This window comes from Oreochromis niloticus, unplaced genomic scaffold (assembly GCF_001858045.2).
Source record: "Oreochromis niloticus isolate F11D_XX unplaced genomic scaffold, O_niloticus_UMD_NMBU tig00000089_pilon, whole genome shotgun sequence".
Lineage (NCBI taxonomy): Eukaryota > Metazoa > Chordata > Actinopteri > Cichliformes > Cichlidae > Oreochromis > Oreochromis niloticus.
This window is the reverse complement of record NW_020327050.1, coordinates 1-23002: the sequence shown is the minus strand read 5'-3', so window position 1 is coordinate 23002 and position 23002 is coordinate 1. Positions and strand designations below refer to the sequence as shown.

General features: G+C 45.4%; 40 non-coding genes across 40 annotated transcripts; all 40 read left to right on the top strand.

Moving 5' to 3' along the window:
- Positions 1–318: 318 nt before the first annotated feature.
- Positions 319–391, top strand: trnaf-gaa (transfer RNA phenylalanine (anticodon GAA)). The gene has a single exon. It is a non-coding gene; the product is annotated as a tRNA-Phe (tRNA).
- Positions 392–810: 419 nt separating this feature from the next.
- trnak-uuu (transfer RNA lysine (anticodon UUU)) lies at positions 811–882 on the top strand. Its single transcript has one exon. It is a non-coding gene; the product is annotated as a tRNA-Lys (tRNA).
- Positions 883–1384: 502 nt separating this feature from the next.
- On the top strand, positions 1385–1457 carry trnaf-gaa (transfer RNA phenylalanine (anticodon GAA)). The gene has a single exon. It is a non-coding gene; the product is annotated as a tRNA-Phe (tRNA).
- A 423-nt stretch (positions 1458–1880) lies between these two features.
- trnak-uuu (transfer RNA lysine (anticodon UUU)) lies at positions 1881–1953 on the top strand. The gene has a single exon. It is a non-coding gene; the product is annotated as a tRNA-Lys (tRNA).
- A 500-nt stretch (positions 1954–2453) lies between these two features.
- Positions 2454–2526, top strand: trnaf-gaa (transfer RNA phenylalanine (anticodon GAA)). The gene has a single exon. It is a non-coding gene; the product is annotated as a tRNA-Phe (tRNA).
- A 426-nt stretch (positions 2527–2952) lies between these two features.
- On the top strand, positions 2953–3025 carry trnak-uuu (transfer RNA lysine (anticodon UUU)). Its single transcript has one exon. It is a non-coding gene; the product is annotated as a tRNA-Lys (tRNA).
- A 501-nt stretch (positions 3026–3526) lies between these two features.
- On the top strand, positions 3527–3599 carry trnaf-gaa (transfer RNA phenylalanine (anticodon GAA)). Its single transcript has one exon. It is a non-coding gene; the product is annotated as a tRNA-Phe (tRNA).
- A 423-nt stretch (positions 3600–4022) lies between these two features.
- trnak-uuu (transfer RNA lysine (anticodon UUU)) lies at positions 4023–4095 on the top strand. The gene has a single exon. It is a non-coding gene; the product is annotated as a tRNA-Lys (tRNA).
- A 501-nt stretch (positions 4096–4596) lies between these two features.
- On the top strand, positions 4597–4669 carry trnaf-gaa (transfer RNA phenylalanine (anticodon GAA)). The gene has a single exon. It is a non-coding gene; the product is annotated as a tRNA-Phe (tRNA).
- A 424-nt stretch (positions 4670–5093) lies between these two features.
- Positions 5094–5166, top strand: trnak-uuu (transfer RNA lysine (anticodon UUU)). The gene has a single exon. It is a non-coding gene; the product is annotated as a tRNA-Lys (tRNA).
- Positions 5167–5668: 502 nt separating this feature from the next.
- On the top strand, positions 5669–5741 carry trnaf-gaa (transfer RNA phenylalanine (anticodon GAA)). Its single transcript has one exon. It is a non-coding gene; the product is annotated as a tRNA-Phe (tRNA).
- A 423-nt stretch (positions 5742–6164) lies between these two features.
- trnak-uuu (transfer RNA lysine (anticodon UUU)) lies at positions 6165–6237 on the top strand. Its single transcript has one exon. It is a non-coding gene; the product is annotated as a tRNA-Lys (tRNA).
- A 502-nt stretch (positions 6238–6739) lies between these two features.
- trnaf-gaa (transfer RNA phenylalanine (anticodon GAA)) lies at positions 6740–6812 on the top strand. The gene has a single exon. It is a non-coding gene; the product is annotated as a tRNA-Phe (tRNA).
- Positions 6813–7237: 425 nt separating this feature from the next.
- trnak-uuu (transfer RNA lysine (anticodon UUU)) lies at positions 7238–7310 on the top strand. The gene has a single exon. It is a non-coding gene; the product is annotated as a tRNA-Lys (tRNA).
- Positions 7311–7812: 502 nt separating this feature from the next.
- trnaf-gaa (transfer RNA phenylalanine (anticodon GAA)) lies at positions 7813–7885 on the top strand. Its single transcript has one exon. It is a non-coding gene; the product is annotated as a tRNA-Phe (tRNA).
- Positions 7886–8310: 425 nt separating this feature from the next.
- trnak-uuu (transfer RNA lysine (anticodon UUU)) lies at positions 8311–8383 on the top strand. Its single transcript has one exon. It is a non-coding gene; the product is annotated as a tRNA-Lys (tRNA).
- A 996-nt stretch (positions 8384–9379) lies between these two features.
- Positions 9380–9452, top strand: trnak-uuu (transfer RNA lysine (anticodon UUU)). Its single transcript has one exon. It is a non-coding gene; the product is annotated as a tRNA-Lys (tRNA).
- A 502-nt stretch (positions 9453–9954) lies between these two features.
- trnaf-gaa (transfer RNA phenylalanine (anticodon GAA)) lies at positions 9955–10027 on the top strand. The gene has a single exon. It is a non-coding gene; the product is annotated as a tRNA-Phe (tRNA).
- Positions 10028–10451: 424 nt separating this feature from the next.
- Positions 10452–10524, top strand: trnak-uuu (transfer RNA lysine (anticodon UUU)). The gene has a single exon. It is a non-coding gene; the product is annotated as a tRNA-Lys (tRNA).
- Positions 10525–11024: 500 nt separating this feature from the next.
- trnaf-gaa (transfer RNA phenylalanine (anticodon GAA)) lies at positions 11025–11097 on the top strand. Its single transcript has one exon. It is a non-coding gene; the product is annotated as a tRNA-Phe (tRNA).
- A 425-nt stretch (positions 11098–11522) lies between these two features.
- On the top strand, positions 11523–11594 carry trnak-uuu (transfer RNA lysine (anticodon UUU)). The gene has a single exon. It is a non-coding gene; the product is annotated as a tRNA-Lys (tRNA).
- A 499-nt stretch (positions 11595–12093) lies between these two features.
- trnaf-gaa (transfer RNA phenylalanine (anticodon GAA)) lies at positions 12094–12166 on the top strand. Its single transcript has one exon. It is a non-coding gene; the product is annotated as a tRNA-Phe (tRNA).
- A 426-nt stretch (positions 12167–12592) lies between these two features.
- On the top strand, positions 12593–12665 carry trnak-uuu (transfer RNA lysine (anticodon UUU)). Its single transcript has one exon. It is a non-coding gene; the product is annotated as a tRNA-Lys (tRNA).
- Positions 12666–13165: 500 nt separating this feature from the next.
- trnaf-gaa (transfer RNA phenylalanine (anticodon GAA)) lies at positions 13166–13238 on the top strand. The gene has a single exon. It is a non-coding gene; the product is annotated as a tRNA-Phe (tRNA).
- A 422-nt stretch (positions 13239–13660) lies between these two features.
- On the top strand, positions 13661–13733 carry trnak-uuu (transfer RNA lysine (anticodon UUU)). The gene has a single exon. It is a non-coding gene; the product is annotated as a tRNA-Lys (tRNA).
- Positions 13734–14729: 996 nt separating this feature from the next.
- Positions 14730–14802, top strand: trnak-uuu (transfer RNA lysine (anticodon UUU)). The gene has a single exon. It is a non-coding gene; the product is annotated as a tRNA-Lys (tRNA).
- Positions 14803–15301: 499 nt separating this feature from the next.
- On the top strand, positions 15302–15374 carry trnaf-gaa (transfer RNA phenylalanine (anticodon GAA)). Its single transcript has one exon. It is a non-coding gene; the product is annotated as a tRNA-Phe (tRNA).
- A 424-nt stretch (positions 15375–15798) lies between these two features.
- Positions 15799–15871, top strand: trnak-uuu (transfer RNA lysine (anticodon UUU)). Its single transcript has one exon. It is a non-coding gene; the product is annotated as a tRNA-Lys (tRNA).
- Positions 15872–16369: 498 nt separating this feature from the next.
- On the top strand, positions 16370–16442 carry trnaf-gaa (transfer RNA phenylalanine (anticodon GAA)). Its single transcript has one exon. It is a non-coding gene; the product is annotated as a tRNA-Phe (tRNA).
- A 423-nt stretch (positions 16443–16865) lies between these two features.
- On the top strand, positions 16866–16938 carry trnak-uuu (transfer RNA lysine (anticodon UUU)). Its single transcript has one exon. It is a non-coding gene; the product is annotated as a tRNA-Lys (tRNA).
- Positions 16939–17437: 499 nt separating this feature from the next.
- Positions 17438–17509, top strand: trnaf-gaa (transfer RNA phenylalanine (anticodon GAA)). Its single transcript has one exon. It is a non-coding gene; the product is annotated as a tRNA-Phe (tRNA).
- A 421-nt stretch (positions 17510–17930) lies between these two features.
- Positions 17931–18003, top strand: trnak-uuu (transfer RNA lysine (anticodon UUU)). The gene has a single exon. It is a non-coding gene; the product is annotated as a tRNA-Lys (tRNA).
- A 500-nt stretch (positions 18004–18503) lies between these two features.
- On the top strand, positions 18504–18576 carry trnaf-gaa (transfer RNA phenylalanine (anticodon GAA)). The gene has a single exon. It is a non-coding gene; the product is annotated as a tRNA-Phe (tRNA).
- Positions 18577–19000: 424 nt separating this feature from the next.
- trnak-uuu (transfer RNA lysine (anticodon UUU)) lies at positions 19001–19073 on the top strand. The gene has a single exon. It is a non-coding gene; the product is annotated as a tRNA-Lys (tRNA).
- Positions 19074–19575: 502 nt separating this feature from the next.
- trnaf-gaa (transfer RNA phenylalanine (anticodon GAA)) lies at positions 19576–19648 on the top strand. Its single transcript has one exon. It is a non-coding gene; the product is annotated as a tRNA-Phe (tRNA).
- A 426-nt stretch (positions 19649–20074) lies between these two features.
- trnak-uuu (transfer RNA lysine (anticodon UUU)) lies at positions 20075–20147 on the top strand. The gene has a single exon. It is a non-coding gene; the product is annotated as a tRNA-Lys (tRNA).
- Positions 20148–20648: 501 nt separating this feature from the next.
- Positions 20649–20720, top strand: trnaf-gaa (transfer RNA phenylalanine (anticodon GAA)). Its single transcript has one exon. It is a non-coding gene; the product is annotated as a tRNA-Phe (tRNA).
- Positions 20721–21146: 426 nt separating this feature from the next.
- trnak-uuu (transfer RNA lysine (anticodon UUU)) lies at positions 21147–21219 on the top strand. The gene has a single exon. It is a non-coding gene; the product is annotated as a tRNA-Lys (tRNA).
- A 502-nt stretch (positions 21220–21721) lies between these two features.
- Positions 21722–21793, top strand: trnaf-gaa (transfer RNA phenylalanine (anticodon GAA)). The gene has a single exon. It is a non-coding gene; the product is annotated as a tRNA-Phe (tRNA).
- A 985-nt stretch (positions 21794–22778) lies between these two features.
- trnaf-gaa (transfer RNA phenylalanine (anticodon GAA)) lies at positions 22779–22851 on the top strand. The gene has a single exon. It is a non-coding gene; the product is annotated as a tRNA-Phe (tRNA).
- The last annotated feature ends 151 nt before the right edge of the window (positions 22852–23002 follow it).

The following is a 23002-nucleotide window of genomic DNA, read 5'->3' as shown; positions in this document are numbered from 1 at the left end:
CCAGCGTACAAGCTCTGTAAAGAATCTTTCCTGCCCCTTGGTCCAACTCACCGCCAGTTGGTTCTCAGCTCAGCTCCTTTGCTAAACCCGGTGTCCAAGACATGCCAATCTCACTTTAACTTTTTTTCTATCTTACTTTGGGTGGGACAACATTTAAGAGAGCAAAGTTCATGACAGTTCACTGTTAAATCCAAAGCTTAAAAGTTCACTTCACACTGATTCACTGTCTCAGTGGGTCAGCTGTAGTGCGGTTTGGCCAGCTGTAGACCTGACTGGTCATTACAATGCAATTTTTGAGCACTTTCATTTGCAAAATGTGCCGAAATAGCTCAGCTGGGAGAGCGTTAGACTGAAGATCTAAAGGACCCTAGTTCGATCCTGGGTTTCGGCAAAGCTCTTTGGTCACCATCTAGGGCATGGTGGTTTGTTGGTAGGACTTCATTATACGGCCTACAACTACGTGGATCATTCCCATCAAATGGGAAACAAACACAGATGGTGCAGCTTGCAAACGTCCATCAAGTGGAGGTGGGATTTGAAGAAGGTCCTCCTCCAGACGCTCCCAGTCCTCACCCATTTACCATTGACTTCCTAGGCTTTGTAGGTTGGGTGGTCACACGTGGTAATACAGCCTAGCGATGTTTCCCCTAGAATTAAATCCTTGCCTTGGCTCTTGTCTGAAATGATCATTTAATAATATCTAACTGTAAATCCTCACCGTACCTACAGTAAAATGAGAGGATAAGCGTTCACATTTTTACAGAAAAGAAAGACAATATGTGGCCCAGAGGACAAACCGTGGCTCTTGTTACCTGGCTAGCTCAGATGGAAGAGCATCAGACTTTTAATCTGAGGTCCAGGGTTCAAGTCCCTGTCCAGGTGTCTCCTTGGGAACCTTATCCTTGCCCTTTGGTGGTTCCATGTCTTTACCCTAACCTAACAAGCTCAGTTGTTCTTGATAGTTCTGTGACCTCATTGTCATTTGTAGCAAAGTCCATAGGCTGCAGGTGGAATGACGATGTGGGATTTGTAGATCTCAGGGACAGAGGCCTCTTTCAGATAATCCCAGCGTACAAGCTCTGTAAAGAATCTTTCCCTGCCCCTTGGTCCAACTCACCGCCAGTTGGTTCTCAGCTCAGCTCCTTTGCTAAACCCGGTGTCCAAGACATGCCAATCTCACTTTAACTTTTTTTCTATCTTACTTTGGGTGGGACAACATTTAAGAGAGCAAAGTTCATGACAGTTCACTGTTAAATCCAAAGCTTAAAAGTTCACTTCACACTGATTCACTGTCTCAGTGGGTCAGCTGTAGTGCGGTTTGGCCAGCTGTAGACCTGACTGGTCATTACAATGCAATTTTTGAGCACTTTCCTTTGCAAAATGTGCCGAAATAGCTCAGCTGGGAGAGCGTTAGACTGAAGATCTAAAGGACCCTAGTTCGATCCTGGGTTTCGGCAAAGCTCTTTTGGTCACCATCTAGGGCATGGTGGTGGTTTGTTGGTAGGACTTCATTATACGGCCTACAACTACGTGGATCATTCCCATCAAATGGAAAACAAACACAGATGGTGCAGCTTGCAAACGTCCATCAAGTGGAGGTGGGATTTGAAGAAGGTCCTCCTCCAGACGCTCCCAGTCCTCACCCATTATACCATTGACTTACCTAGGGCTTGTAGGTTGGGTGGTCACACGTGGTAATACAGCCTAGCGATGTTTCCCCTAGAATTAAATCCTTGCCTTGGCTCTTGTCTGAAATGATCATTTAATAATATCTAACTGTAAATCCTCACCGTACCTACAGTAAAATGAGAGGATAAGCGTTCACATTTTTACAGAAAAGAAAGACAATATGTGGCCCAGAGGACAAACCGTCTCTTGTTACCTGGCTAGCTCAGATGGAAGAGCATCAGACTTTTAATCTGAGGGTCCAGGGTTCAAGTCCCTGTCCAGGTGTCTCCTTGGGAACCTTATCCTTGCCCTTTGGTGGTTCCATGTCTTTACCCTAACCTAACAAGCTCAGTTGTTCTTGATAGTTCTGTGACCTCATTGTCATTTGTAGCAAAGTCCATAGCTGCAGGTGGAATGACGATGTGGGATTTGTAGATCTCAGGGACAGAGGCCTCTTTCAGATAATCCCAGCGTACAAGCTCTGTAAAGAATCTTTCCCTGCCCCTTGGTCCAACTCACCGCCAGTTGGTTCTCAGCTCAGCTCCTTTGCTAAACCCGGTGTCCAAGACATGCCAATCTCACTTTAACTTTTTTTCTATCTTACTTTGGGTGGGACAACATTTAAGAGAGCAAAGTTCATGACAGTTCACTGTTAAATCCAAAGCTTAAAAGTTCACTTCACACTGATTCACTGTCTCAGTGGGTCAGCTGTAGTGCGGTTTGGCCAGCTGTAGACCTGACTGGTCATTACAATGCAATTTTGAGCACTTTCCTTTGCAAAATGTGCCGAAATAGCTCAGCTGGGAGAGCGTTAGACTGAAGATCTAAAGGACCCTAGTTCGATCCTGGGTTTCGGCAAAGCTCTTTTGGTCACCATCTAGGGCATGGTAGGTTTGTTGGTAGGACTTCATTATACGGCCTACAACTACGTGGATCATTCCCATCAAATGGGAAAACAAACACAGATGGTGCAGCTTGCAAACGTCCATCAAGTGGAGGTGGGATTTGAAGAAGGTCCTCCTCCAGACGCTCCCAGTCCTCACCCATTATACCATTGACTTACCTAGGGCTTGGTAGGTTGGGTGGTCACACGTGGTAATACAGCCTAGCGATGTTTCCCCTAGAATTAAATCCTTGCCTTGGCTCTTGTCTGAAATGATCATTTAATAATATCTAACTGTAAATCCTCACCGTACCTACAGTAAAATGAGAGGATAAGCGTTCACATTTTTACAGAAAAGAAAGACAATATGTGGCCCAGAGGACAAACACGTGGCTCTTGTTACCTGGCTAGCTCAGATGGAAGAGCATCAGACTTTTAATCTGAGGGTCCAGGGTTCAAGTCCCTGTCCAGGTGTCTCCTTGGGAACCTTATCCTTGCCCTTTGGTGGTTCCATGTCTTTACCCTAACCTAACAAGCTCAGTTGTTCTTGATAGTTCTGTGACCTCATTGTCATTTGTAGCAAAGTCCATAGCTGCAGGTGGAATGACGATGTGGGATTTGTAGATCTCAGGGACAGAGGCCTCTTTCAGATAATCCCAGCGTACAAGCTCTGTAAAGAATCTTTCCCTGCCCCTTGGTCCAACTCACCGCCAGTTGGTTCTCAGCTCAGCTCCTTTGCTAAACCCGGTGTCCAAGACATGCCAATCTCACTTTAACTTTTTTTCTATCTTACTTTGGGTGGGACAACATTTAAGAGAGCAAAGTTCATGACAGTTCACTGTTAAATCCAAAGCTTAAAAGTTCACTTCACACTGATTCACTGTCTCAGTGGGTCAGCTGTAGTGCGGTTTGGCCAGCTGTAGACCTGACTGGTCATTACAATGCAATTTTTGAGCACTTTCCTTTGCAAAATGTGCCGAAATAGCTCAGCTGGGAGAGCGTTAGACTGAAGATCTAAAGGACCCTAGTTCGATCCTGGGTTTCGGCAAAGCTCTTTTGGTCACCATCTAGGGCATGGTGGGTTTGTTGGTAGGACTTCATTATACGGCCTACAACTACGTGGATCATTCCCATCAAATGGAAAACAAACACAGATGGTGCAGCTTGCAAACGTCCATCAAGTGGAGGTGGGATTTGAAGAAGGTCCTCCTCCAGACGCTCCCAGTCCTCACCCATTATACCATTGACTTCCTAGGGCTTGTAGGTTGGGTGGTCACACGTGGTAATACAGCCTAGCGATGTTTCCCCTAGAATTAAATCCTTGCCTTGGCTCTTGTCTGAAATGATCATTTAATAATATCTAACTGTAAATCCTCACCGTACCTACAGTAAAATGAGAGGATAAGCGTTCACATTTTTACAGAAAAGAAAGACAATATGTGGCCCAGAGGACAAACCTGTTACTCTTGTTACCTGGCTAGCTCAGATGGAAGAGCATCAAACTTTTAATCTGAGGGTCCAGGGTTCAAGTCCCTGTCCAGGTGTCTCCTTGGGAACCTTATCCTGCCCTTTGGTGGTTCCATGTCTTTACCCTAACCTAACAAGCTCAGTTGTTCTTGATAGTTCTGTGACCTCATTGTCATTTGTAGCAAAGTCCATAGGCTGCAGGTGGAATGACGATGTGGGATTTGTAGATCTCAGGGACAGAGGCCTCTTTCAGATAATCCCAGCGTACAAGCTCTGTAAAGAATCTTTCCCTGCCCCTTGGTCCAACTCACCGCCAGTTGGTTCTCAGCTCAGCTCCTTTGCTAAACCCGGTGTCCAAGACATGCCAATCTCACTTTAACTTTTTTTCTATCTTACTTTGGGTGGGACAACATTTAAGAGAGCAAAGTTCATGACAGTTCACTGTTAAATCCAAAGCTTAAAAGTTCACTTCACACTGATTCACTGTCTCAGTGGGTCAGCTGTAGTGCGGTTTGGCCAGCTGTAGACCTGACTGGTCATTAGAATGCAATTTTTGAGCACTTTCCTTTGCAAAATGTGCCGAAATAGCTCAGCTGGGAGAGCGTTAGACTGAAGATCTAAAGGACCCTAGTTCGATCCTGGGTTTCGGCAAAGCTCTTTTGGTCACCATCTAGGGCATGGTAGGTTTGTTGGTAGGACTTCATTATACGGCCTACAACTACGTGGATCATTCCCATCAAATGAGAAAACAAACACAGATGGTGCAGCTTGCAAACGTCCATCAAGTGGAGGTGGGATTTGAAGAAGGTCCTCCTCCAGACGCTCCAGTCCTCACCCATTATACCATTGACTTACCTAGGGCTTGGTAGGTTGGGTGGTCACACGTGGTAATACAGCCTAGCGATGTTTCCCTAGAATTAAATCCTTGCCTTGGCTCTTGTCTGAAATGATCATTTAATAATATCTAACTGTAAATCCTCACCAGTACCTACAGTAAAATGAGAGGATAAGCGTTCACATTTTTACAGAAAGAAAGACAATATGTGGCCCAGAGGACAAACCCGTCGCTCTTGTTACCTGGCTAGCTCAGATGGAAGAGCATCAGACTTTTAATCTGAGGGTCCAGGGTTCAAGTCCCTGTCCAGGTGTCTCCTTGGGAACCTTATCCTTGCCCTTTGGTGGTTCCATGTCTTTACCCTAACCTAACAAGCTCAGTTGTTCTTGATAGTTCTGTGACCTCATTGTCATTTGTAGCAAAGTCCATAAACTGCAGGTGGAATGACGATGTGGGATTTGTAGATCTCAGGGACAGAGGCCTCTTTCAGATAATCCCAGCGTACAAGCTCTGTAAAGAATCTTTCCCTGCCCCTTGGTCCAACTCACCGCCAGTTGGTTCTCAGCTCAGCTCCTTTGCTAAACCCGGTGTCCAAGACATGCCAATCTCACTTTAACTTTTTTTCTATCTTACTTTGGGTGGGACAACATTTAAGAGAGCAAAGTTCATGACAGTTCACTGTTAAATCCAAAGCTTAAAAGTTCACTTCACACTGATTCACTGTCTCAGTGGGTCAGCTGTAGTGCGGTTTGGCCAGCTGTAGACCTGACTGGTCATTACAATGCAATTTTTGAGCACTTTCATTTGCAAAATGTGCCGAAATAGCTCAGCTGGGAGAGCGTTAGACTGAAGATCTAAAGGACCCTAGTTCGATCCTGGGTTTCGGCAAAGCTCTTTTGGTCACCATCTAGGGCATGGTGGGTTTGTTGGTAGGACTTCATTATACGGCCTACAACTACGTGGATCATTCCCATCAAATGGGAAAACAAACACAGATGGTGCAGCTTGCAAACGTCCATCAAGTGGAGGTGGGATTTGAAGAAGGTCCTCCTCCAGACGCTCCCAGTCCTCACCCATTATACCATTGACTTCCTAGGGCTTTGTAGGTTGGGTGGTCACACGTGGTAATACAGCCTAGCGATGTTTCCCTAGAATTAAATCCTTGCCTTGGCTCTGTCTGAAATGATCATTTAATAATATCTAACTGTAAATCCTCACCGTACCTACAGTAAAATGAGAGGATAAGCGTTCACATTTTTACAGAAAAGAAAGACAATATGTGGCCCAGAGGACAAACACGTGGCTCTTGTTACCTGGCTAGCTCAGATGGAAGAGCATCAGACTTTTAATCTGAGGGTCCAGGGTTCAAGTCCCTGTCCAGGTGTCTCCTTGGGAACCTTATCCTTGCCCTTTGGTGGTTCCATGTCTTTACCCTAACCTAACAAGCTCAGTTGTTCTTGATAGTTCTGTGACCTCATTGTCATTTGTAGCAAAGTCCATAGGCTGCAGGTGGAATGACGATGTGGGATTTGTAGATCTCAGGGACAGAGGCCTCTTTCAGATAATCCCAGCGTACAAGCTCTGTAAAGAATCTTTCCCTGCCCCTTGGTCCAACTCACCGCCAGTTGGTTCTCAGCTCAGCTCCTTTGCTAAACCCGGTGTCCAAGACATGCCAATCTCACTTTAACTTTTTTTCTATCTTACTTTGGGTGGGACAACATTTAAGAGAGCAAAGTTCATGACAGTTCACTGTTAAATCCAAAGCTTAAAAGTTCACTTCACACTGATTCACTGTCTCAGTGGGTCAGCTGTAGTGCGGTTTGGCCAGCTGTAGACCTGACTGGTCATTAGAATGCAATTTTTGAGCACTTTCCTTTGCAAAATGTGCCGAAATAGCTCAGCTGGGAGAGCGTTAGACTGAAGATCTAAAGGACCCTAGTTCGATCCTGGGTTTCGGCAAAGCTCTTTTGGTCACCATCTAGGGCATGGTAGGTTTGTTGGTAGGACTTCATTATACGGCCTACAACTACGTGGATCATTCCCATCAAATGAGAAAACAAACACAGATGGTGCAGCTTGCAAACGTCCATCAAGTGGAGGTGGATTTGAAGAAGGTCCTCCTCCAGACGCTCCCAGTCCTCACCCATTATACCATTGACTTACCTAGGGCTTGGTAGGTTGGGTGGTCACACGTGGTAATACAGCCTAGCGATGTTTCCCCTAGAATTAAATCCTTGCCTTGGCTCTTGTCTGAAATGATCATTTAATAATATCTAACTGTAAATCCTCACCAGTACCTACAGTAAAATGAGAGGATAAGCGTTCACATTTTTACAGAAAAGAAAGACAATATGTGGCCCAGAGGACAAACATGTGCTCTTGTTACCTGGCTAGCTCAGATGGAAGAGCATCAGACTTTTAATCTGAGGGTCCAGGGTTCAAGTCCCTGTCCAGGTGTCTCCTTGGGAACCTTATCCTTGCCCTTTGGTGGTTCCATGTCTTTACCCTAACCTAACAAGCTCAGTTGTTCTTGATAGTTCTGTGACCTCATTGTCATTTGTAGCAAAGTCCATAAACTGCAGGTGGAATGACGATGTGGGATTTGTAGATCTCAGGGACAGAGGCCTCTTTCAGATAATCCCAGCGTACAAGCTCTGTAAAGAATCTTTCCCTGCCCCTTGGTCCAACTCACCGCCAGTTGGTTCTCAGCTCAGCTCCTTTGCTAAACCCGGTGTCCAAGACATGCCAATCTCACTTTAACTTTTTTTCTATCTTACTTTGGGTGGGACAACATTTAAGAGAGCAAAGTTCATGACAGTTCACTGTTAAATCCAAAGCTTAAAAGTTCACTTCACACTGATTCACTGTCTCAGTGGGTCAGCTGTAGTGCGGTTTGGCCAGCTGTAGACCTGACTGGTCATTACAATGCAATTTTTGAGCACTTTCATTTGCAAAATGTGCCGAAATAGCTCAGCTGGGAGAGCGTTAGACTGAAGATCTAAAGGACCCTAGTTCGATCCTGGGTTTCGGCAAAGCTCTTTTGGTCACCATCTAGGGCATGGTGGGTTTGTTGGTAGGACTTCATTATACGGCCTACAACTACGTGGATCATTCCATCAAATGGGAAAACAAACACAGATGGTGCAGCTTGCAAACGTCCATCAAGTGGAGGTGGGATTTGAAGAAGGTCCTCCTCCAGACGCTCCCAGTCCTCACCCATTATACCATTGACTTACCTAGGGCTTGGTAGGTTGGGTGGTCACACGTGGTAATACAGCCTAGCGATGTTTCCCCTAGAATTAAATCCTTGCCTTGGCTCTTGTCTGAAATGATCATTTAATAATATCTAACTGTAAATCCTCACCAGTACCTACAGTAAAATGAGAGGATAAGCGTTCACATTTTACAGAAAAGAAAGACAATATGTGGCCCAGAGGACAAACCCGTCGCTCTTGTTACCTGGCTAGCTCAGATGGAAGAGCATCAGACTTTTAATCTGAGGGTCCAGGGTTCAAGTCCCTGTCCAGGTGTCTCCTTGGGAACCTTATCCTTGCCCTTTGGTGGTTCCATGTCTTTACCCTAACCTAACAAGCTCAGTTGTTCTTGATAGTTCTGTGACCTCATTGTCATTTGTAGCAAAGTCCATAAACTGCAGGTGGAATGACGATGTGGGATTTGTAGATCTCAGGGACAGAGGCCTCTTTCAGATAATCCCAGCGTACAAGCTCTGTAAAGAATCTTTCCCTGCCCCTTGGTCCAACTCACCGCCAGTTGGTTCTCAGCTCAGCTCCTTTGCTAAACCCGGTGTCCAAGACATGCCAATCTCACTTTAACTTTTTTTCTATCTTACTTTGGGTGGGACAACATTTAAGAGAGCAAAGTTCATGACAGTTCACTGTTAAATCCAAAGCTTAAAAGTTCACTTCACACTGATTCACTGTCTCAGTGGGTCAGCTGTAGTGCGGTTTGGCCAGCTGTAGACCTGACTGGTCATTACAATGCAATTTTGAGCACTTTCATTTGCAAAATGTGCCGAAATAGCTCAGCTGGGAGAGCGTTAGACTGAAGATCTAAAGGACCCTAGTTCGATCCTGGTTTCGGCAAAGCTCTTTTGGTCACCATCTAGGGCATGGTGGGTTGTTGGTAGGACTTCATTATACGGCCTACAACTACGTGGATCATTCCATCAAATGGGAAAACAAACACAGATGGTGCAGCTTGCAAACGTCCATCAAGTGGAGGTGGGATTTGAAGAAGGTCCTCCTCCAGACGCTCCCAGTCCTCACCCATTATACCATTGACTTCCTAGGGCTTTGTAGGTTGGGTGGTCACACGTGGTAATACAGCCTAGCGATGTTTCCCCTAGAATTAAATCCTTGCCTTGGCTCTTGTCTGAAATGATCATTTAATAATATCTAACTGTAAATCCTCACCGTACCTACAGTAAAATGAGAGGATAAGCGTTCACATTTTTACAGAAAAGAAAGACAATATGTGGCCCAGAGGACAAACACGTGGCTCTTGTTACCTGGCTAGCTCAGATGGAAGAGCATCAGACTTTTAATCTGAGGGTCCAGGGTTCAAGTCCCTGTCCAGGTGTCTCCTTGGGAACCTTATCCTTGCCCTTTGGTGGTTCCATGTCTTTACCCTAACCTAACAAGCTCAGTTGTTCTTGATAGTTCTGTGACCTCATTGTCATTTGTAGCAAAGTCCATAGGCTGCAGGTGGAATGACGATGTGGGATTTGTAGATCTCAGGGACAGAGGCCTCTTTCAGATAATCCCAGCGTACAAGCTCTGTAAAGAATCTTTCCCTGCCCCTTGGTCCAACTCACCGCCAGTTGGTTCTCAGCTCAGCTCCTTTGCTAAACCCGGTGTCCAAGACATGCCAATCTCACTTTAACTTTTTTTCTATCTTACTTTGGGTGGGACAACATTTAAGAGAGCAAAGTTCATGACAGTTCACTGTTAAATCCAAAGCTTAAAAGTTCACTTCACACTGATTCACTGTCTCAGTGGGTCAGCTGTAGTGCGGTTTGGCCAGCTGTAGACCTGACTGGTCATTAGAATGCAATTTTTGAGCACTTTCCTTTGCAAAATGTGCCGAAATAGCTCAGCTGGGAGAGCGTTAGACTGAAGATCTAAAGGACCCTAGTTCGATCCTGGGTTTCGGCAAAGCTCTTTTGGTCACCATCTAGGGCATGGTGGGTTTGTTGGTAGGACTTCATTATACGGCCTACAACTACGTGGATCATTCCCATCAAATGGGAAAACAAACACAGATGGTGCAGCTTGCAAACGTCCATCAAGTGGAGGTGGGATTTGAAGAAGGTCCTCCTCCAGACGCTCCCAGTCCTCACCCATTATACCATTGACTTCCTAGGGCTTGTAGGTTGGGTGGTCACACGTGGTAATACAGCCTAGCGATGTTTCCCCTAGAATTAAATCCTTGCCTTGGCTCTTGTCTGAAATGATCATTTAATAATATCTAACTGTAAATCCTCACCGTACCTACAGTAAAATGAGAGGATAAGCGTTCACATTTTTACAGAAAAGAAAGACAATATGTGGCCCAGAGGACAAACACGTGGCTCTTGTTACCTGGCTAGCTCAGATGGAAGAGCATCAGACTTTTAATCTGAGGGTCCAGGGTTCAAGTCCCTGTCCAGGTGTCTCCTTGGGAACCTTATCCTTGCCCTTTGGTGGTTCCATGTCTTTACCCTAACCTAACAAGCTCAGTTGTTCTTGATAGTTCTGTGACCTCATTGTCATTTGTAGCAAAGTCCATAGGCTGCAGGTGGAATGACGATGTGGGATTTGTAGATCTCAGGGACAGAGGCCTCTTTCAGATAATCCCAGCGTACAAGCTCTGTAAAGAATCTTTCCCTGCCCCTTGGTCCAACTCACCGCCAGTTGGTTCTCAGCTCAGCTCCTTTGCTAAACCCGGTGTCCAAGACATGCCAATCTCACTTTAACTTTTTTCTATCTTACTTTGGGTGGGACAACATTTAAGAGAGCAAAGTTCATGACAGTTCACTGTTAAATCCAAAGCTTAAAAGTTCACTTCACACTGATTCACTGTCTCAGTGGGTCAGCTGTAGTGCGGTTTGGCCAGCTGTAGACCTGACTGGTCATTACAATGCAATTTTGAGCACTTTCATTTGCAAAATGTGCCGAAATAGCTCAGCTGGGAGAGCGTTAGACTGAAGATCTAAAGGACCCTAGTTCGATCCTGGGTTTCGGCAAAGCTCTTTTGGTCACCATCTAGGGCATGGTGGGTTTGTTGGTAGGACTTCATTATACGGCCTACAACTACGTGGATCATTCCCATCAAATGGGAAAACAAACACAGATGGTGCAGCTTGCAAACGTCCATCAAGTGGAGGTGGGATTTGAAGAAGGTCCTCCTCCAGACGCTCCCAGTCCTCACCCATTATACCATTGACTTCCTAGGGCTTTGTAGGTTGGGTGGTCACACGTGGTAATACAGCCTAGCGATGTTTCCCCTAGAATTAAATCCTTGCCTTGGCTCTTGTCTGAAATGATCATTTAATAATATCTAACTGTAAATCCTCACCGTACCTACAGTAAAATGAGAGGATAAGCGTTCACATTTTTACAGAAAAGAAAGACAATATGTGGCCCAGAGGACAAACACGTGGCTCTTGTTACCTGGCTAGCTCAGATGGAAGAGCATCAGACTTTTAATCTGAGGTCCAGGGTTCAAGTCCCTGTCCAGGTGTCTCCTTGGGAACCTTATCCTTGCCCTTTGGTGGTTCCATGTCTTTACCCTAACCTAACAGCTCAGTTGTTCTTGATAGTTCTGTGACCTCATTGTCATTTGTAGCAAAGTCCATAGGCTGCAGGTGGAATGACGATGTGGGATTTGTAGATCTCAGGACAGAGGCCTCTTTCAGATAATCCCAGCGTACAAGCTCTGTAAAGAATCTTTCCCTGCCCCTTGGTCCAACTCACCGCCAGTTGGTTCTCAGCTCAGCTCCTTTGCTAAACCCGGTGTCCAAGACATGCCAATCTCACTTTAACTTTTTTTCTATCTTACTTTGGGTGGGACAACATTTAAGAGAGCAAAGTTCATGACAGTTCACTGTTAAATCCAAAGCTTAAAAGTTCACTTCACACTGATTCACTGTCTCAGTGGGTCAGCTGTAGTGCGGTTTGGCCAGCTGTAGACCTGACTGGTCATTAGAATGCAATTTTGAGCACTTTCCTTTGCAAAATGTGCCGAAATAGCTCAGCTGGGAGAGCGTTAGACTGAAGATCTAAAGGACCCTAGTTCGATCCTGGGTTTCGGCAAAGCTCTTTTGGTCACCATCTAGGGCATGGTGGTTTGTTGGTAGGACTTCATTATACGGCCTACAACTACGTGGATCATTCCCATCAAATGAGAAAACAAACACAGATGGTGCAGCTTGCAAACGTCCATCAAGTGGAGGTGGGATTTGAAGAAGGTCCTCCTCCAGACGCTCCCAGTCCTCACCCATTATACCATTGACTTACCTAGGGCTTGGTAGGTTGGGTGGTCACACGTGGTAATACAGCCTAGCGATGTTTCCCCTAGAATTAAATCCTTGCCTTGGCTCTTGTCTGAAATGATCATTTAATAATATCTAACTGTAAATCCTCACCAGTACCTACAGTAAAATGAGAGGATAAGCGTTCACATTTTTACAGAAAAGAAAGACAATATGTGGCCCAGAGGACAAACCCGTCGCTCTTGTTACCTGGCTAGCTCAGATGGAAGAGCATCAGACTTTTAATCTGAGGGTCCAGGGTTCAAGTCCCTGTCCAGGTGTCTCCTTGGGAACCTTATCCTTGCCCTTTGGTGGTTCCATGTCTTTACCCTAACCTAACAAGCTCAGTTGTTCTGATAGTTCTGTGACCTCATTGTCATTTGTAGCAAAGTCCATAAACTGCAGGTGGAATGACGATGTGGGATTTGTAGATCTCAGGGACAGAGGCCTCTTTCAGATAATCCCAGCGTACAAGCTCTGTAAAGAATCTTTCCCTGCCCCTTGGTCCAACTCACCGCCAGTTGGTTCTCAGCTCAGCTCCTTTGCTAAACCCGGTGTCCAAGACATGCCAATCTCACTTTAACTTTTTTTCTATCTTACTTTGGGTGGGACAACATTTAAGAGAGCAAAGTTCATGACAGTTCACTGTTAAATCCAAAGCTTAAAAGTTCACTTCACACTGATTCACTGTCTCAGTGGGTCAGCTGTAGTGCGGTTGGCCAGCTGTAGACCTGACTGGTCATTACAATGCAATTTTTGAGCACTTTCATTTGCAAAATGTGCCGAAATAGCTCAGCTGGGAGAGCGTTAGACTGAAGATCTAAAGGACCCTAGTTCGATCCTGGGTTTCGGCAAAGCTCTTTTGGTCACCATCTAGGGCATGGTGGGATTTTGGTAGGACTTCATTATACGGCCTACAACTACGTGGATCATTCCCATCAAATGGGAAAACAAACACAGATGGTGCAGCTTGCAAACGTCCATCAAGTGGAGGTGGGATTTGAAGAAGGTCCTCCTCCAGACGCTCCCAGTCCTCACCCATTATACCATTGACTTCCTAGGGCTTTGTAGGTTGGGTGGTCACACGTGGTAATACAGCCTAGCGATGTTTCCCTAGAATTAAATCCTTGCCTTGGCTCTTGTCTGAAATGATCATTTAATAATATCTAACTGTAAATCCTCACCGTACCTACAGTAAAATGAGAGGATAAGCGTTCACATTTTTACAGAAAAGAAAGACAATATGTGGCCCAGAGGACAAACACGTGGCTCTTGTTACTGGCTAGCTCAGATGGAAGAGCATCAGACTTTTAATCTGAGGGTCCAGGGTTCAAGTCCCTGTCCAGGTGTCTCCTTGGGAACCTTATCCTTGCCCTTTGGTGGTTCCATGTCTTTACCCTAACCTAACAAGCTCAGTTGTTCTTGATAGTTCTGTGACCTCATTGTCATTTGTAGCAAAGTCCATAGGCTGCAGGTGGAATGACGATGTGGGATTTGTAGATCTCAGGGACAGAGGCCTCTTTCAGATAATCCCAGCGTACAAGCTCTGTAAAGAATCTTTCCCTGCCCTTGGTCCAACTCACCGCCAGTTGGTCTCAGCTCAGCTCCTTTGCTAAACCCGGTGTCCAAGACATGCCAATCTCACTTTAACTTTTTTTCTATCTTACTTTGGGTGGGACAACATTTAAGAGAGCAAAGTTCATGACAGTTCACTGTTAAATCCAAAGCTTAAAAGTTCACTTCACACTGATTCACTGTCTCAGTGGGTCAGCTGTAGTGCGGTTTGGCCAGCTGTAGACCTGACTGGTCATTACAATGCAATTTTGAGCACTTTCCTTTGCAAAATGTGCCGAAATAGCTCAGCTGGGAGAGCGTTAGACTGAAGATCTAAAGGACCCTAGTTCGATCCTGGTTTCGGCAAAGCTCTTTTGGTCACCATCTAGGGCATGGTGGGTTTGTTGGTAGGACTTCATTATACGGCCTACAACTACGTGGATCATTCCCATCAAATGGGAAAACAAACACAGATGGTGCAGCTTGCAAACGTCCATCAAGTGGAGGTGGGATTTGAAGAAGGTCCTCCTCCAGACGCTCCCAGTCCTCACCCATTATACCATTGACTTCCTAGGGCTTTGTAGGTTGGGTGGTCACACGTGGTAATACAGCCTAGCGATGTTTCCCCTAGAATTAAATCCTTGCCTTGGCTCTTGTCTGAAATGATCATTTAATAATATCTAACTGTAAATCCTCACCAGTACCTACAGTAAAATGAGAGGATAAGCGTTCACATTTTTACAGAAAAGAAAGACAATATGTGGCCCAGAGGACAAACCGTGGCTCTTGTTACCTGGCTAGCTCAGATGGAAGAGCATCAGACTTTTAATCTGAGGGTCCAGGGTTCAAGTCCCTGTCCAGGTGTCTCCTTGGGAACCTTATCCTTGCCCTTTGGTGGTTCCATGTCTTTACCCTAACCTAACAAGCTCAGTTGTTCTTGATAGTTCTGTGACCTCATTGTCATTTGTAGCAAAGTCCATAGCTGCAGGTGGAATGACGATGTGGGATTTGTAGATCTCAGGGACAGAGGCCTCTTTCAGATAATCCCAGCGTACAAGCTCTGTAAAGAATCTTTCCCTGCCCCTTGGTCCAACTCACCGCCAGTTGGTTCTCAGCTCAGCTCCTTTGCTAAACCCGGTGTCCAAGACATGCCAATCTCACTTTAACTTTTTTTCTATCTTACTTTGGGTGGGACAACATTTAAGAGAGCAAAGTTCATGACAGTTCACTGTTAAATCCAAAGCTTAAAAGTTCACTTCACACTGATTCACTGTCTCAGTGGGTCAGCTGTAGTGCGGTTTGGCCAGCTGTAGACCTGACTGGTCATTAAATGCAATTTTTGAGCACTTCCTTTGCAAAATGTGCCGAAATAGCTCAGCTGGGAGAGCGTTAGACTGAAGATCTAAAGGACCCTAGTTCGATCCTGGGTTTCGGCAAAGCTCTTTTGGTCACCATCTAGGGCATGGTGGTTGTTGGTAGGACTTCATTATACGGCCTACAACTACGTGGATCATTCCCATCAAATGGAAAACAAACACAGATGGTGCAGCTTGCAAACGTCCATCAAGTGGAGGTGGGATTTGAAGAAGGTCCTCCTCCAGACGCTCCCAGTCCTCACCCATTATACCATTGACTTACCTAGGGCTTGGTAGGTTGGGTGGTCACACGTGGTAATACAGCCTAGCGATGTTTCCCCTAGAATTAAATCCTTGCCTTGGCTCTTGTCTGAAATGATCATTTAATAATATCTAACTGTAAATCCTCACCAGTACCTACAGTAAAATGAGAGGATAAGCGTTCACATTTTTACAGAAAAGAAAGACAATATGTGGCCCAGAGGACAAACCCGTCGCTCTTGTTACCTGGCTAGCTCAGATGGAAGAGCATCAGACTTTTAATCTGAGGGTCCAGGGTTCAAGTCCCTGTCCAGGTGTCTCCTTGGGAACCTTATCCTTGCCCTTTGGTGGTTCCATGTCTTTACCCTAACCTAACAAGCTCAGTTGTCTTGATAGTTCTGTGACCTCATTGTCATTTGTAGCAAAGTCCATAAACTGCAGGTGGAATGACGATGTGGGATTTGTAGATCTCAGGACAGAGGCCTCTTTCAGATAATCCCAGCGTACAAGCTCTGTAAAGAATCTTTCCCTGCCCCTTGGTCCAACTCACCGCCAGTTGGTTCTCAGCTCAGCTCCTTTGCTAAACCGGTGTCCAAGACATGCCAATCTCACTTTAACTTTTTTTCTATCTTACTTTGGGTGGGACAACATTTAAGAGAGCAAAGTTCATGACAGTTCACTGTTAAATCCAAAGCTTAAAAGTTCACTTCACACTGATTCACTGTCTCAGTGGGTCAGCTGTAGTGCGGTTTGGCCAGCTGTAGACCTGACTGGTCATTACAATGCAATTTTTGAGCACTTTCATTGCAAAATGTGCCGAAATAGCTCAGCTGGGAGAGCGTTAGACTGAAGATCTAAAGGACCCTAGTTCGATCCTGGGTTTCGGCAAAGCTCTTTTGGTCACCATCTAGGGCATGGTGGGTTTGTTGGTAGGACTTCATTATACGGCCTACAACTACGTGGATCATTCCCATCAAATGGAAAACAAACACAGATGGTGCAGCTTGCAAACGTCCATCAAGTGGAGGTGGATTTGAAGAAGGTCCTCCTCCAGACGCTCCCAGTCCTCACCCATTATACCATTGACTTCCTAGGGCTTTGTAGGTTGGGTGGTCACACGTGGTAATACAGCCTAGCGATGTTTCCCCTAGAATTAAATCCTTGCCTTGGCTCTTGTCTGAAATGATCATTTAATAATATCTAACTGTAAATCCTCACCGTACCTACAGTAAAATGAGAGGATAAGCGTTCACATTTTTACAGAAAAGAAAGACAATATGTGGCCCAGAGGACAAACACGTGGCTCTTGTTACCTGGCTAGCTCAGATGGAAGAGCATCAGACTTTTAATCTGAGGGTCCAGGGTTCAAGTCCCTGTCCAGGTGTCTCCTTGGGAACCTTATCCTTGCCCTTTGGTGGTTCCATGTCTTTACCCTAACCTAACAAGCTCAGTTGTTCTTGATATTCTGTGACCTCATTGTCATTTGTAGCAAAGTCCATAGGCTGCAGGTGGAATGACGATGTGGGATTTGTAGATCTCAGGGACAGAGGCCTCTTTCAGATAATCCCAGCGTACAAGCTCTGTAAAGAATCTTTCCCTGCCCCTTGGTCCAACTCACCGCCAGTTGGTTCTCAGCTCAGCTCCTTTGCTAAACCCGGTGTCCAAGACATGCCAATCTCACTTTAACTTTTTTTCTATCTTACTTGGGTGGGACAACATTTAAGAGAGCAAAGTTCATGACAGTTCACTGTTAAATCCAAAGCTTAAAAGTTCACTTCACACTGATTCACTGTCTCAGTGGGTCAGCTGTAGTGCGGTTTGGCCAGCTGTAGACCTGACTGGTCATTAGAATGCAATTTTGAGCACTTTCCTTTGCAAAATGTGCCGAAATAGCTCAGCTGGGAGAGCGTTAGACTGAAGATCTAAAGACCCTAGTTCGATCCTGGGTTTCGGCAAAGCTCTTTTGGTCACCATCTAGGGCATGGTAGGTTTGTTGGTAGGACTTCATTATACGGCCTACAACTACGTGGATCATTCCATCAATGAGAAAACAAACACAGATGGTGCAGCTTGCAAACGTCCATCAAGTGGAGGTGGGATTGAAGAAGGTTCCTCTCCAGACGCTCCCAGTCCTCACCATTATACCATTGACTTACCTAGGCTTGGTAGGTTGGGTGGTCACACGTGGTAATACAGCCTAGCGATGTTTCCCCTAGAATTAAATCCTTGCCTTGGCTCTTGTCTGAAATGATCATTTAATAATATCTAACTGTAAATCCTCACCAGTACCTACAGTAAAATGAGAGGATAAGCGTTCACATTTTTACAGAAAAGAAAGACAATATGTGGCCCAGAGGACAAACAGTGGCTCTTGTTACCTGGCTAGCTCAGATGGAAGAGCATCAGACTTTTAATCTGAGGGTCCAGGGTTCAAGTCCCTGTCCAGGTGTCTCCTTGGGAACCTTATCCTTGCCCTTTGGTGGTTCCATGTCTTACCCTAACCTAACAAGCTCAGTTGTTCTTGATAGTTCTGTGACCTCATTGTCATTTGTAGCAAAGTCCATAGACTGCAGGTGGAATGACGATGTGGGATTTGTAGATCTCAGGGACAGAGGCCTCTTTCAGATAATCCCAGCGTACAAGCTCTGTAAAGAATCTTTCCCTGCCCCTTGGTCCAACTCACCGCCAGTTGGTTCTCAGCTCAGCTCCTTTGCTAAACCCGGTGTCCAAGACATGCCAATCTCACTTTAACTTTTTTCTATCTTACTTTGGGTGGGACAACATTTAAGAGAGCAAAGTTCATGACAGTTCACTGTTAAATCCAAAGCTTAAAAGTTCACTTCACACTGATTCACTGTCTCAGTGGGTCAGCTGTAGTGCGGTTTGGCCAGCTGTAGACCTGACTGGTCATTACAATGCAATTTTTGAGCACTTTCCTTTGCAAAATGTGCCGAAATAGCTCAGCTGGGAGAGCGTTAGACTGAAGATCTAAAGGACCCTAGTTCGATCCTGGGTTTCGGCAAAGCTCTTTTGGTCACCATCTAGGGCATGGTGGGTTTGTTGGTAGGACTTCATTATACGGCCTACAACTACGTGGATCATTCCCATCAAATGGAAAACAAACACAGATGGTGCAGCTTGCAAACGTCCATCAAGTGGAGGTGGGATTTGAAGAAGGTCCTCCTCCAGACGCTCCCAGTCCTCACCCATTATACCATTGACTTACCTAGGGCTTGGCAAGTTGGTGGTCACACGTGGTAATACAGCCTAGCGATGTTTCCCCTAGAATTAAATCCTTGCCTTGGCTCTTGTCTGAAATGATCATTTAATAATATCTAACTGTAAATCCTCACCAGTACCTACAGTAAAATGAGAGGATAAGCGTTCACATTTTTACAGAAAAGAAAGACAATATGTGGCCCAGAGGACAAACACGTGCTCTTGTTACCTGGCTAGCTCAGATGGAAGAGCATCAGACTTTTAATCTGAGGGTCCAGGGTTCAAGTCCCTGTCCAGGTGTCTCCTTGGGAACCTTATCCTTGCCCTTTGGTGGTTCCATGTCTTTACCCTAACCTAACAAGCTCAGTTGTTCTTGATAGTTCTGTGACCTCATTGTCATTTGTAGCAAAGTCCATAGACTGCAGGTGGAATGACGATGTGGGATTTGTAGATCTCAGGGACAGAGGCCTCTTTCAGATAATCCCAGCGTACAAGCTCTGTAAAGAATCTTTCCCTGCCCCTTGGTCCAACTCACCGCCAGTTGGTTCTCAGCTCAGCTCCTTTGCTAAACCCGGTGTCCAAGACATGCCAATCTCACTTTAACTTTTTTTCTATCTTACTTTGGGTGGGACAACATTTAAGAGAGCAAAGTTCATGACAGTTCACTGTTAAATCCAAAGCTTAAAAGTTCACTTCACACTGATTCACTGTCTCAGTGGGTCAGCTGTAGTGCGGTTTGGCCAGCTGTAGACCTGACTGGTCATTACAATGCAATTTTTGAGCACTTTCCTTTGCAAAATGTGCCGAAATAGCTCAGCTGGGAGAGCGTTAGACTGAAGATCTAAAGGACCCTAGTTCGATCCTGGGTTTCGGCAAAGCTCTTTTGGTCACCATCTAGGGCATGGTGGGTTTGTTGGTAGGACTTCATTATACGGCCTACAACTACGTGGATCATTCCCATCAAATGGGAAAACAAACACAGATGGTGCAGCTTGCAAACGTCCATCAAGTGGAGGTGGGATTTGAAGAAGGTCCTCCTCCAGACGCTCCCAGTCCTCACCCATTATACCATTGACTTACCTAGGGCTTGGTAGGTTGGGTGGTCACACGTGGTAATACAGCCTAGCGATGTTTCCCCTAGAATTAAATCCTTGCCTTGGCTCTTGTCTGAAATGATCATTTAATAATATCTAACTGTAAATCCTCACCGTACCTACAGTAAAATGAGAGGATAAGCGTTCACATTTTTACAGAAAAGAAAGACAATATGTGGCCCAGAGGACAAACACGTGGCTCTTGTTACCTGGCTAGCTCAGATGGAAGAGCATCAGACTTTTAATCTGAGGGTCCAGGGTTCAAGTCCCTGTCCAGGTGTCTCCTTGGGAACCTTATCCTTGCCCTTTGGTGGTTCCATGTCTTTACCCTAACCTAACAAGCTCAGTTGTTCTTGATAGTTCTGTGACCTCATTGTCATTTGTAGCAAAGTCCATAGCTGCAGGTGGAATGACGATGTGGGATTTGTAGATCTCAGGGACAGAGGCCTCTTTCAGATAATCCCAGCGTACAAGCTCTGTAAAGAATCTTTCCCTGCCCCTTGGTCCAACTCACCGCCAGTTGGTTCTCAGCTCAGCTCCTTTGCTAAACCCGGTGTCCAAGACATGCCAATCTCACTTTAACTTTTTTTCTATCTTACTTTGGGTGGGACAACATTTAAGAGAGCAAAGTTCATGACAGTTCACTGTTAAATCCAAAGCTTAAAAGTTCACTTCACACTGATTCACTGTCTCAGTGGGTCAGCTGTAGTGCGGTTTGGCCAGCTGTAGACCTGACTGGTCATTACAATGCAATTTTTGAGCACTTTCCTTTGCAAAATGTGCCGAAATAGCTCAGCTGGAGAGCGTTAGACTGAAGATCTAAAGGACCCTAGTTCGATCCTGGGTTTCGGCAAAGCTCTTTTGGTCACCATCTAGGGCATGGTGGGTTTGTTGGTAGGACTTCATTATACGGCCTACAACTACGTGGATCATTCCCATCAAATGGAGAAAACAAACACAGATGGTGCAGCTTGCAAACGTCCATCAAGTGGAGGTGGGATTTGAAGAAGGTCCTCCTCCAGACGCTCCCAGTCCTCACCCATTATACCATTGACTTACCTAGGGCTTGGTAGGTTGGGTGGTCACACGTGGTAATACAGCCTAGCGATGTTTCCCTAGAATTAAATCCTTGCCTTGGCTCTTGTCTGAAATGATCATTTAATAATATCTAACTGTAAATCCTCACCAGTACCTACAGTAAAATGAGAGGATAAGCGTTCACATTTTTACAGAAAAGAAAGACAATATGTGGCCCAGAGGACAAACCGTGGCTCTTGTTACCTGGCTAGCTCAGATGGAAGAGCATCAGACTTTTAATCTGAGGGTCCAGGGTTCAAGTCCCTGTCCAGGTGTCTCCTTGGGAACCTTATCCTTGCCCTTTGGTGGTTCCATGTCTTTACCCTAACCTAACAAGCTCAGTTGTTCTTGATAGTTCTGTGACCTCATTGTCATTTGTAGCAAAGTCCATAGACTGCAGGTGGAATGACGATGTGGGATTTGTAGATCTCAGGGACAGAGGCCTCTTTCAGATAATCCCAGCGTACAAGCTCTGTAAAGAATCTTTCCCTGCCCCTTGGTCCAACTCACCGCCAGTTGGTTCTCAGCTCAGCTCCTTTGCTAAACCCGGTGTCCAAGACATGCCAATCTCACTTTAACTTTTTTTCTATCTTACTTTGGGTGGGACAACATTTAAGAGAGCAAAGTTCATGACAGTTCACTGTTAAATCCAAAGCTTAAAAGTTCACTTCACACTGATTCACTGTCTCAGTGGGTCAGCTGTAGTGCGGTTTGGCCAGCTGTAGACCTGACTGGTCATTACAATGCAATTTTTGAGCACTTTCCTTTGCAAAATGTGCCGAAATAGCTCAGCTGGAGAGCGTTAGACTGAAGATCTAAAGGACCCTAGTTCGATCCTGGGTTTCGGCAAAGCTCTTTTGGTCACCATCTAGGGCATGGGTTTGTTGGTAGGACTTCATTATACGGCCTACAACTACGTGGATCATTCCCATCAAATGGGAAAACAAACACAGATGGTGCAGCTTGCAAACGTCCATCAAGTGGAGGTGGGATTTGAAGAAGGTCCTCCTCCAGACGCTCCCAGTCCTCACCATTATACCATGACTTCCTAGGGCTTGTAGGTTGGGTGGTCACACGTGGTAATACAGCCTAGCGATGTTTCCCTAGAATTAAATCCTTGCCTTGGCTCTTGTCTGAAATGATCATTAATAATATCTAACTGTAAATCCTCACCAGTACCTACAGTAAAATGAGAGGATAAGCGTTCACATTTTTACAGAAAAGAAAGACAATATGTGGCCCAGAGGACAAACACGTGGCTCTTGTTACCTGGCTAGCTCAGATGGAAGAGCATCAGACTTTAATCTGAGGGTCCAGGGTTCAAGTCCCTGTCAGGTGTCTCCTTGGGAACCTTATCCTTGCCCTTTGTGGTTCCATGTCTTACCCTAACCTAACAAGCTCAGTTGTTCTTGATAGTTCTGTGACCTCATTGTCATTTGTAGCAAAGTCCATAGCTGCAGGTGGAATGACGATGTGGGATTTGTAGATCTCAGGGACAGAGGCCTCTTTCAGATAATCCCAGCGTACAAGCTCTGTAAAGAATCTTTCCCTGCCCCTTGGTCCAACTCACGCCAGTTGGTTCTCAGCTCAGCTCCTTTGCTAAACCCGTGTCCAAGACATGCCAATCTCACTTTAACTTTTTTTCTATCTTACTTTGGGTGGGACAACATTTAAGAAGCAAAGTTCATGACAGTTCACTGTTAAATCCAAAGCTTAAAAGTTCACTTCACACTGATTCACTGTCTCAGTGGGTCAGCTGTAGTGCGGTTTGGCCAGCTGTAGACCTGACTGGTCATTACAATGCAATTTTTGAGCACTTTCATTTGCAAAATGTGCCGAAATAGCTCAGCTGGGAGAGCGTTAGACTGAAGATCTAAAGGACCCTAGTTCGATCCTGGGTTTCGGCAAAGCTCTTTTGGTCACCATCTAGGGCATGGTGGGTTTGTTGGTAGGACTTCATTATACGGCCTACAACTACGTGGATCATTCCCATCAAATGGGAAAACAACACAGATGGTGCAGCTTGCAAACGTCCATCAAGTGGAGGTGGGATTTGAA